The sequence below is a fragment of the Nannospalax galili genome, unplaced genomic scaffold, assembly GCF_000622305.1.
Source record: "Nannospalax galili isolate Female #2095 unplaced genomic scaffold, S.galili_v1.0 scaffold414, whole genome shotgun sequence".
Taxonomy (NCBI): Eukaryota; Metazoa; Chordata; class Mammalia; order Rodentia; family Spalacidae; genus Nannospalax; species Nannospalax galili.
The window spans coordinates 6,077-16,404 of record NW_008334506.1 but is presented as its reverse complement, the minus strand read 5'-3'; positions in this window follow the sequence as shown (position 1 = coordinate 16,404).

Here is a 10,328-nt window from a genome sequence, read left to right as displayed (position 1 = left end):
GTGATGCAGGAAGCAATGTTCCTCCCTGGTCTCTGCTTCAAGTTTCTGCCTTCAGGTTCCTGTTCTGACTTCCCTCAGTAGTGAATTGTGACCTGGGAGTTGTAAGATAAAAAAAAACCCTTTCCTCCTCAAATTGCTTTGGTTATGGAATTCTTATCACAGCAATAAGGAAGTAAACTAATACGGCAAAGTTTAAGGTGCTATTTATTACCATTTTCTTTAATAAAGGCAGCAGTAACTCAAAAGGTACACTAAAATTACTCTGTAGTAAGTCAACAGTATTTTTCTATTCTACCTGACAGTGATAGATTGTTAACTGTAGGCAATACAGCAAATTTCCAAATTGACTTTCTAAAGAACACATTTTAAACTGTGAAACTGTGGGCAATAACCCAAGCTTGCTTTAAGATACGACTATGTAAAACACTCAATTTGAACTTCAAATGTTTTTCCTTTTTTAGGGAGTGTAGTGTAGTGTGTGTCTGTGTGTATGTGTGTGTCTGTGTGTCTGTCTGTGTCCATGTCTCTACTTTTAAGACAAGCCTCTCAATGAACCTGAAGCTCATCATTTTGGCTAAGCTGAGGGCTTCTTAGATCCACCTATTTGTATCCCCTTAACACTGGGGTTACCAGCAGGCACAGCCATGCCTGTCTTTTAACATGAGTTCTGGGCATTAAAGTTGAGTTCCTCTTGCTTGCACTGCAAGTGCTCTAACTCACTGAGCCATCTTCCCAGTTCCTTGAACAATTTTTGAAGATCTGATCAAATTTACTTTTATATATGTGTAATACGTTTCATTGAATGTGTAAACACAGAAGCATTTAAGTGTTCGTAACCAGACATAGTGGCGCATGCATTTAATCCCAGAACTCAGAAGGCAGAGGCAGGTGGATCTCTGTCAGTTCAAGGCCAGCCTGGTCTACATAGTGAGTTCAGGTCAGCTGGGGCTACAGGGAGACCCAGTCTCAAAAAGAAAAAGTGTTCACAATTATAGTGGGCTCAATGTAAGCAGTAGTAAACACCTTGACTGAAGGAAAATACATACTTTTTTCCCAGTTCTTCAGCCAAAACTGGTCCATTCTCAGAGTGAACACCCTGAAAATCTGTGTTAGAAAATTTTCCATTGATCCAATTTAACCTGTTAAATAATGCCAGAGAAAAATGATCAGTCACCTGGTATCTCTATTATCTTGAATTAAAGAGAAAATAAGCACTCATCAGAAAAAAAATAAAGTACATACAAAAGGAATACAACAGAATCTGTCCCTCTATAAGCTTCTCAATCTCCATGTCTACCTAAAAGAGAAACTTTTATTTGTCTTGTCAAATTTTTTTCTAATTATTCTAAATACTTCTAGAAGCAGCAGCAAAGAAAAAGCTCCAAACATTACCAGCCATCAGCCTATCCTGGTTCTGAACCCCCAGGCCTGAGTTTTCCACTGATTTGTAGCATAACCTTAGGTAAGTTACTTACCTGCTTCAGTTTCCTCATATGTAAAAGGGAACTAATAATATTAATACGTAAGAGAACTCATGGAGATGCAATGGAAATGTATATGACACATAGAAGGGACATCAACTTACACAGCAGCCACTCTACGTATGAGCAAGATTACTGTTACAATTACCATTTTCCCATTGTTATGATGTTAATAATATATAAGGACTGTTTTGCTCCCTAAAAATAGATGCTTCAGCTGTGAATAGTGACATGGGTAAGTAAGCATGGAAGTTTCTTTCTAATCCAGCTGCACAACTGACTTCTGCACTGGCCAGTCACTGCATTAGTTAACACAGCACATTATATGCAGCACTGCTTTACACAACCTCTTTCTATCAGCACATCAGTCTTCAAGCTGGCATTTCATTCCTCATTTATCATGACACTGCTTGCCTCTCTCTGAAGATTTTGCAATAAACAGACTTTTAAAGATTTTTAAAGAATTTTATGGATATGTGTGGGTGTCTGTATGTATGCCCCACATGTGTGCGAGTAGCTATGTATGCAACAGGTGGGGGGGGTTGGTCCTGTGTATGTCATGGGGGAAGAGGTGCCCACAGGCCAGAAGAGAGCCTCAGACTCTTGGCACTCAAATTACAGACAGCTGTGAGCCACCTGATGCATGTTCTAGAAACTGAATTCCCACCCTCTGAAAGAGTGAGCAAGCAGTCTTAACTCCAAGTCATCTCACCACTCCCTTCAAAGATTATTTTTATCAAATGCTTAAACTGTCTTATACACTTCAGTAAACAATTCACATCTGAATCATTTTAGTTAAGATTTCAATTACATTTTATCCAAATAAAATAGCCTAAGACCCAGCATTCCAGAGGCAGAGGCAAGTGGGTTTCTGAGGCCAGCCTGGTCCACATAAAAAGTTCTCAGCTGGCCAGGGTTACACAGTGAGACCATGTCTTTTTTTCTTTAAAAAAAGTAAAGCAGGGCCAGGTTTGGTAACACACACATCTTTATTTTATTTTTATTTTATGTTATGAGTGTATTACCTGCATGCACATAAGTGCACTGTGTCGTGCAGGTAATACACACCTTTAATCAGCACTCAGAAGGCAGAGGTAGATAAAGCTCTGGGAGTTCAAGGACAGCCTGGTCTACATAGTGAGTTCCTGACCCGCCAAGACTAGATAAGTTAGATCCTGTCTCAAAAAGTAAAAGCCAGATTGTAATCCCAGAACAGCACTCAGGAGGCAAATGCAGGCAAATTGCTTTTGAGTTGGAGGTCAGCCTGGTCTACACAGCAATTTCTAGGTCAGCTGTGGCTATAAGGAAACCATGTCTCAACAAGCCAAATAAATAAATAAATGAAAATAAAAAGCCAGAGAAGAAAACAGAAGATTTAAAAGAGTATGCTTAGCTGGGCATGGTGGTGCACACCTGTAGTCCCAGCACTTGGGAGGGAGAGGCAGGCGGATCTCTGTGAGTTCAAGGCCAGCCTGGTCTACATAGTGAGTTCCAGGAGAGCTGGGGCTACAGGGAGACCCTGTCTCAAAAAAATACAAAGAGTATGCTTTACCATCTACCTTATTTGGCATCTAATTTTCCAAAGCCAACTGCAACCTCAAAAGAGCTATGCTTGATTTAAAATAACAGGCCACATAACTTTAGTAATGAAGCAATCTTCTCTTCCCTTCCTATGAAAGCCTCTAAACGCTGGTTTAACTATCCTTGTTCTCTTTCAACTTCTCAAAATCAATGTATTAAATTTCTACTGAGGTCCACAAGGAGAGCACATTTTTGACAATTCTGTAAGGAATCATCAAAATGAGTCACCTACTTACCTTTTAAAAAACCTATGATCAGAATATTGTTAAAGATTAAGGTAAAGTCTGTCATTAATGTCATAGATATAATCCTGGTCAATCAGACTTTTCAGATAGACCAATTTATCATAAAGCACATGAATATTGCCCCCATAAATCAAGAAGAAATGTTTGGGTCAGGGATACAGCTCAGTGTTAGAGCATATTTGACTACCATGTACAAGAACATGAGGTTCAAACCTCAGCATCACACAAAATAAAGAAAATCCTATTTTTTTAAGAATGTTTGTTGAGCTTTTAAAAAGGCAACAAACACTTAGGGGTCTGGAGAAATGGCTCAGTGGTTAAAAGTCCGGGCTGCTCTTGCAGAGGACCCAGGTTCAATTCCGGCACCCATATGGTGGCTAAAAACCATCCATAACTTCAGTTCCAGGGGATATGATGCCCTCTTCTAACCTCTGTGGGCACTGTACGACATGGGTGCCATTAACATACATTTGAGCTTTTAAAAAGGCAACAAACACTTAGGGGTCTGGAGAAATGGCTCAGTGGTTAAAAGTCCGGGCTGCTCTTGCAGAGGACCCAGGTTCAATTCCGGCACCCATATGGTGGCTAAAAATAAAATTGCCGGATGTGGTGGCACACACCTTTAGTCCCAGCATGTGGGAGGCAGAATGAGTTCAATGCCAGCCTGGTCTACATAGCAAGTTCCAGGCCAACTGGGACTACAAGGAGACCCTGTCTCAAAGAGACCATAAATAAATAAATAATAAATAAATAAATAAATAAGTATAATCTTAGAAAAATTGTGTCTTTTTGTATATAAATCTTACTTGTCCTTTATTTATCACTCTACTTTTTAGAGTCACCCCAAAACCCAGTTCTGAAACAACCTTAACAAAAGTAAATGTGTTTACTTTTTGGTTAGCAGAGCTCTGCAATTCCAAATGTACTATGTGGTAGAGTTTTTTCAGAAATTAGGTTGTATTGAAAAACAAGTAGTCCAACTGAAACTCATTTTTTTCCAAGTTTCTTTCATGTCCTTCTACCATTATTCCGTATTAAAACAGAGCGTTTTAAGGTCATAGCCCTTTCCAAAAACCAAACACATAGCTCTTGTGGCTATGAGATAATTTGCAAATGCTATGTTGTCTGAGTAGGCTGTCAGTGTTGGTAGATATTGGCAGATACGTATCTCTAGGTGAGTGTGGTCCCATCTCCTTTACCAGAGGGAGTTCTTCAGGTGGGCAGAGTACAGGTTACCTCTTATGCAGAGGTCTTGCCCTCTGTGGGATTCTTGTTCTACTTGTACCTCCCATTTAATAGAGAAATTTAAGAAAAATTTTGAGGCTAGCTGTGGCGACACAGTAATATACACCTGTAAATCCCAGCACTGAGAGGTGGAGGCAGGAGGATCAGGACTTCAAGTTTATTCTTGACTACAGGGAAAGTTCAAGGCCAGTCTGGGATACCTAGGTCCCTGCCACAAAAAACAAAAACTAACCAAACAAAGAGACTTTCAGAAGAGTGAATACTCCAGATTTGGGGTACAGTTTGGGGTACAGGTTCAGGAGTTTGAGGTACAGTATAGGGAAAGGAAAATATGTGTCTTACAGCCAAGGTATTCTTTTATTCAAATGAACTGAATATATATCTGAAAATTTGAATGTTGATAGTTACAGTGCTACTTGAAGGTCCAGTCACTGAATAAACAATTCCTGACACAAGCTAGGGCTTGATCAAACTGCTGCAGAGTACGTATGTGCAGTAAGTCAGTGAACTCATTTTCCTGGTGTACAGAAAAGCCGCCCCGAGCAGCTTGGTAATCAGCGGGTGCTATTACAGTTGTTTATAGTGAGTGCTATTTTCCAGGATGGAATAAGTTAGATTTGGCTGATCTAATGAATAACAAATGTTCTTCTTTCTATGCAGACCTTCAGCAAAGAAGGTACTTGGAAGCCACAGGCTCACCTTCTCTATTCATAATTATTAATGAAGAGTTCTCCGTAAGGGAGCACTTGACTGTTAACCAATAAATGCACCAATTACTAAAGAATAGTCTCAAGCCAATCAGTGATGTCTGCAGCATCACTCTAGAACTGTCTTGTGTCACTTTTTACTACCTTCTGGTTGGAGCCTTTCAGAGTCCCCAAACCAAGTTAATCTTTCTGTCCATCTACTGACTTTGCCCCAGTCAGGCAAGCACTTCCTAGACTGAGAAAAGCAGCTACAGGCAAACCTGTTCTGTTCCATTTGGTTATCACCAGTCAGCAGGAGCTCACTGTGTACTCAATCTCACACACCTCTCCCAGAGGCTACAGGATTTCTGCTCATTGTTGCCGATGGATGTCATCCAAACACTGGGATCGTCTCTTATGGTTTTGTGCAATCATTGTAATATTGTAGTACTAAGATTCATTATAGTGTATTTTTTTGGAAATGTGTTGAATTTTTTAATTCAGTAATATAAACCAGAGCATGCTGCAGCAAATCTATTTATAAAACTTAAGATTAAGTAAAAATGAAAAGGAAAAAAGGGAACTCTAAACTATTTTATCCAGTGTCTCTCCAGCATTACTATTACTAAGATTTTGGACTACATAGTTCTTTGTAGGAGAGAGGCAGTCCTGTGCATTGTAGTATGGTTAGCCATCTCCATAGACTCTCTACAAGTTATCAGTAATCCCCTCCTTTCTAAAATAAAGAAAAATCTCTAGATACTTCTACATACAACATCACAGTTAAGAAACACAGATCTCATCCAACTTCTCTGTAACAGTCAGTCAAGTCCAACACAGTAGCTTACTGAAAATAAAGAACAGAACTCTTCTCAAGTTTCACTTGTTAGCCCAACAGAAAAAAAGTATTATACATCAAAATCTCCCATAAACTTTCAAAAGCAAATTCACTTAGTAAGTCAATTTCAAATAGATTTCAGTGAATTATCTGCCAATTGTCATAAAATACCTAAATTATCTAAAATGACATTATTTCTTTCAAGCAATCCCAAAGATAATCGTTCTAAAAGATCATGTAATAAGATACTATGGTTTTAGTTACACACAAAATTTCAGCACTGAAATAATTCAAATATCTATATAGGATAAATGTGCCCTGAAATTCAAATTAATAACACACTCAAATCTTTTGGTTATTATCACAGAAGACTCAAAGTCCATTCCTCTACAACGAGAAATCACTTACCTGGCATTTATCTCCAACTTCATATTGTAATCCAGCAGCAATGGAATAATCGTTTTTGTTGAGCTGTTAATTCTGGGGGGTAGGGAAATCAGTAAAATAAGTTTACTTCATTAAGTGCAACAAAGCAATATGATTAAAAAAAAAGGTTTAAAACTCACCTTGCTTTGATTTCAGTCAAGTTTCATACTCCACATTTCTATAGACTTTTGGGTTTGGTGACTTAAGAACCTTTCTAGACAAAGGAAGGCTAGTAGAGTTCTCATTGTTCTCTGGGTTCTAAATAAACAAAGTCAGGAAGTCCAATCAACACAGAAATACTTTTAAAAACGTTGTTTTGGATATGCACAAAAATAAAACCAAACAGAAAAAAAACTTGAAAAAATAAGAAAGCAGCAAGATAATTTGCTACTAGCAAGGTAATACTGACTACTGAAAATTACCAAACATTCATATGGTTTTATTATATATTAAAGAATTAACGGACTAGGCGATGGCTCAGCGGTTAAGAGCTCTGGCTGCTCTCTTGCAGAGGACCTGGGTTTGGTTCCCAGCATCTACACAGCAACCAACAACCATCTATAACTCCAGTTCCAGGGTATCCAACATCCTTTTCTGACCTCCGTGGGTATTGCATCCGTGGATGCACTTACATGCACACAGAAAAAATACAAATAAAAGTTTAAAATTTTCAAGGAAAAAAATTCAAAGTCATTTTTAAAAATACCTCATTGCCTGACAAAGGTTTAAGTTCATTCTCAGCAGCAGCAGCAGTACTTTTACTCCTATAAAGGAATATATCCATGATTAGGAAAAGGACAATGTATTTGCAGATAATTTGCTTTCAACCTCAATGAAAACTCAGTAGCCACATGCCAAAAAGTGAAAGTTATACTCCAGTAAACTCATAAAATTTTATCATATGTATAATACATAATGCATGTATGAAACAAAAAAATGCAGGAGTGTTCAGAATTATTGAAGTAATTAAATTATTATTAAGATTCAACATAAAATTTTTCACAACAATATGGGGTATTTAAGACATTTAAAAAGAAATGTTTCTATTATAACAAAAATGTCTAATTCAAGTTAAAGGACGAGTTATATATAACCAACCCTTTCTCAAAATCACACCCTTCATCAAACATCATCGTCAGCACAACCAAAGAATCATCATCAGGCCATTTTTCATTCATTCACTCAACAAGTACTTGTGCCAGGAACCATCTAGTATTAACTGCTTGGGTCGAAGCAGGGAACAAGAGAAAGAGAAACAAAAATTGTGCCCATACAATCTAAGAACAGACACAAAGTAAAGAAGTAATCAGTACAGTAAATGCTACTAAGTGTAGTGAGGAACAAAAGGAGCAAGTATAGCAATGTAGACTCAAATAATAAAAAGTGGAACGAGGGAAAGCCCTTGCTGAGATGTCTTTGAATAAGGCTTCTCTCCTCATTACCACACTAAGCCAATTTATTCTTGACAAGGTTAAATAGTGTTCTTCCTCCCTTAAATCAGATGTGACAGATCAAAAAGATTTTCTTACCCTTCAAGAACAGGAGACTCAAACTCAGGGCTTCGCACACTGTACTCACTATCATCAAGGTTTTGGTTTTTTTGGTTTTTTGTTTTTTTAAATGTGTATGATTGCCTGCATGTAAGTGCAGCTGTGTCGTGCAATGTTCTGGGTCCCCTGAAACTGGAGTTTTGGACAGTTGTTAGCCATCATGTGGGTGCTGGGTATCAAGAGCAGCTAGTGCTCTTAACTGCTAAGCCAACTCTCCAGTCCAGGATCAGAAAATTTTAATTCAGCAAATTCTTGGAAGCTAGACATAGTGGCATATACCTGTAATCCCAGCATTTGGAAGGTGAAGAGAGGACAATCAGGAGCTCAGTCACTCTTGGCTAATAGTGAATTCCAAGACTACCTGGGCTACATGAGACCCAGCCTCAAAAAATAAGGCGAGGGGATGAAGAGAAGACTGCAGTTAAGAGCACATTCTGCTCTTGCAAAGTATCCAGGTAACACCCACATGGGTAGTAAACTCACAACTATCTGTAACCTCCAGCTCCAGGGGTGATCTGACACTTCTGGCCTCTATAAGCACTGTACTTAGATATACAACCCACATAATTAAAAATATTTTTTTAATATAAGAAACAAACATGGGTCCAGGGATGAAGCTCAGTGGTATAGTGCTTGCTACATTACAAGAGGCTGTAAGTTTGATACCCTGTATACAAAAGAAAAAAAAAAACTCTGCAGTTCAACACACACACACACACACACACACACACACACACACTTTTAAATGTTAAAAACTAGGTATCAAAAAAAGGAAAAGAAAAAAAAAACTAGGCATCTATTAAAAATTAAGTTCCACCTATCCCTACCTTTATATATACTGCCATACTCTCATATAAGAGTAATACATTTTTAGCTTCAACAGGAATATAAATAGTGTAGGTTCTTATAAAAGATAAACTTCATATTGTTGATAAAAACAAATGCTACATGTAGGCTTAATATAACATGTTAGATAAAATAATACATAATACAATATATAATGGAACTACGTTTATGTACCTCACATGCTCTCATGGAAATCTCACAAATTCTCCCCTTCAGAAAATACTGAAAAACTCTCATTTTATAGGTAGGAATGAGGCATCTTAAGAGAACTTAAATTACATGCCCTAGTGTATCTAGTTAGTTAGCAGGAAACCAGGACTGAAAACATGCCTGGATGGCCAGGGTTCAGAATCTTAGCCTGTATATTTTATATGGAAAAGAAAAAGCTGCCAGTGACTCTATTAAAAGGAGTCTATGGGCTAGAGAGATGGCTCAGTGGTTGAGAGCACTGGCTGCTCCTGCAGAGGACCCGGGCTCCATTCCCAGCACCTCACATGGCGGCTGGAGGCCGTTTGTAGCTCCAGTTCCATGGGATCCAACACCCTCCTCTGACCTCCACACACACCGCACAACACGCGTGCACTTACATGCAGGGAGTGTACTCATACACATAAAACTAATATTTTAAGAAAAGAAAAAAGGTGTTTATCTATAAACTTTAGGGATTATCCAGAGCTGTGCATATATTATAACACCATGCTGGGGCCCTCCTTATCGAAAAGGAGGAGGCAATAAGAAAGGAAGAAAACTATAAATGATCAAAATAAGCATTTTTCTAATCATTGGATATATAAACAGGTTAACTTTAAAATTTTACAAAGCACACATACAGGATCAAATCTATTCTACATATGCATACAGATTATGCATGCATAGATTCTTATTAACCAAAAACATTTTCAAAACAGTCCCATTATAGAAACTAGGTAAAATTCATGGTAAGAACCCTCTACCTCACCTCAACATGTAAGACACCTATACATTAAAATGTTCCCTTGTCTGGCACTAGAAAAATATTTCAGAAGTGAAATTCATTCTTACCTGCAGGTGTCATCTTCTGAATGTGCTATTGCACTACTGTTTTCATCTGGTCCTTCAGAAGTGTCTAGTCCCATCATAATTTACTAACATCAGTTTTAAACACCTTCTCATACAGCAATTCATAAAGGAGAGCTGAAACTAATGAGACAATTTAAGCAACATTAATTACAAGCACTTTTGAAAAACAGGAAGAGGAAATACTCCTCAGACTTCTAAAATTCTAAGTAGATACATACAAGAACTATAGTAATAGTATTTAATCTGAAAGCTACCTATAAAGAACAAGGATATTTGTGCATACAGGTTTGAATTCATGTTTCACAATACTGAAGCACTTTTAAGCAAACAAAAAAATAAAATAAAAATGCTGGAGAGATGGCTCAGTGATT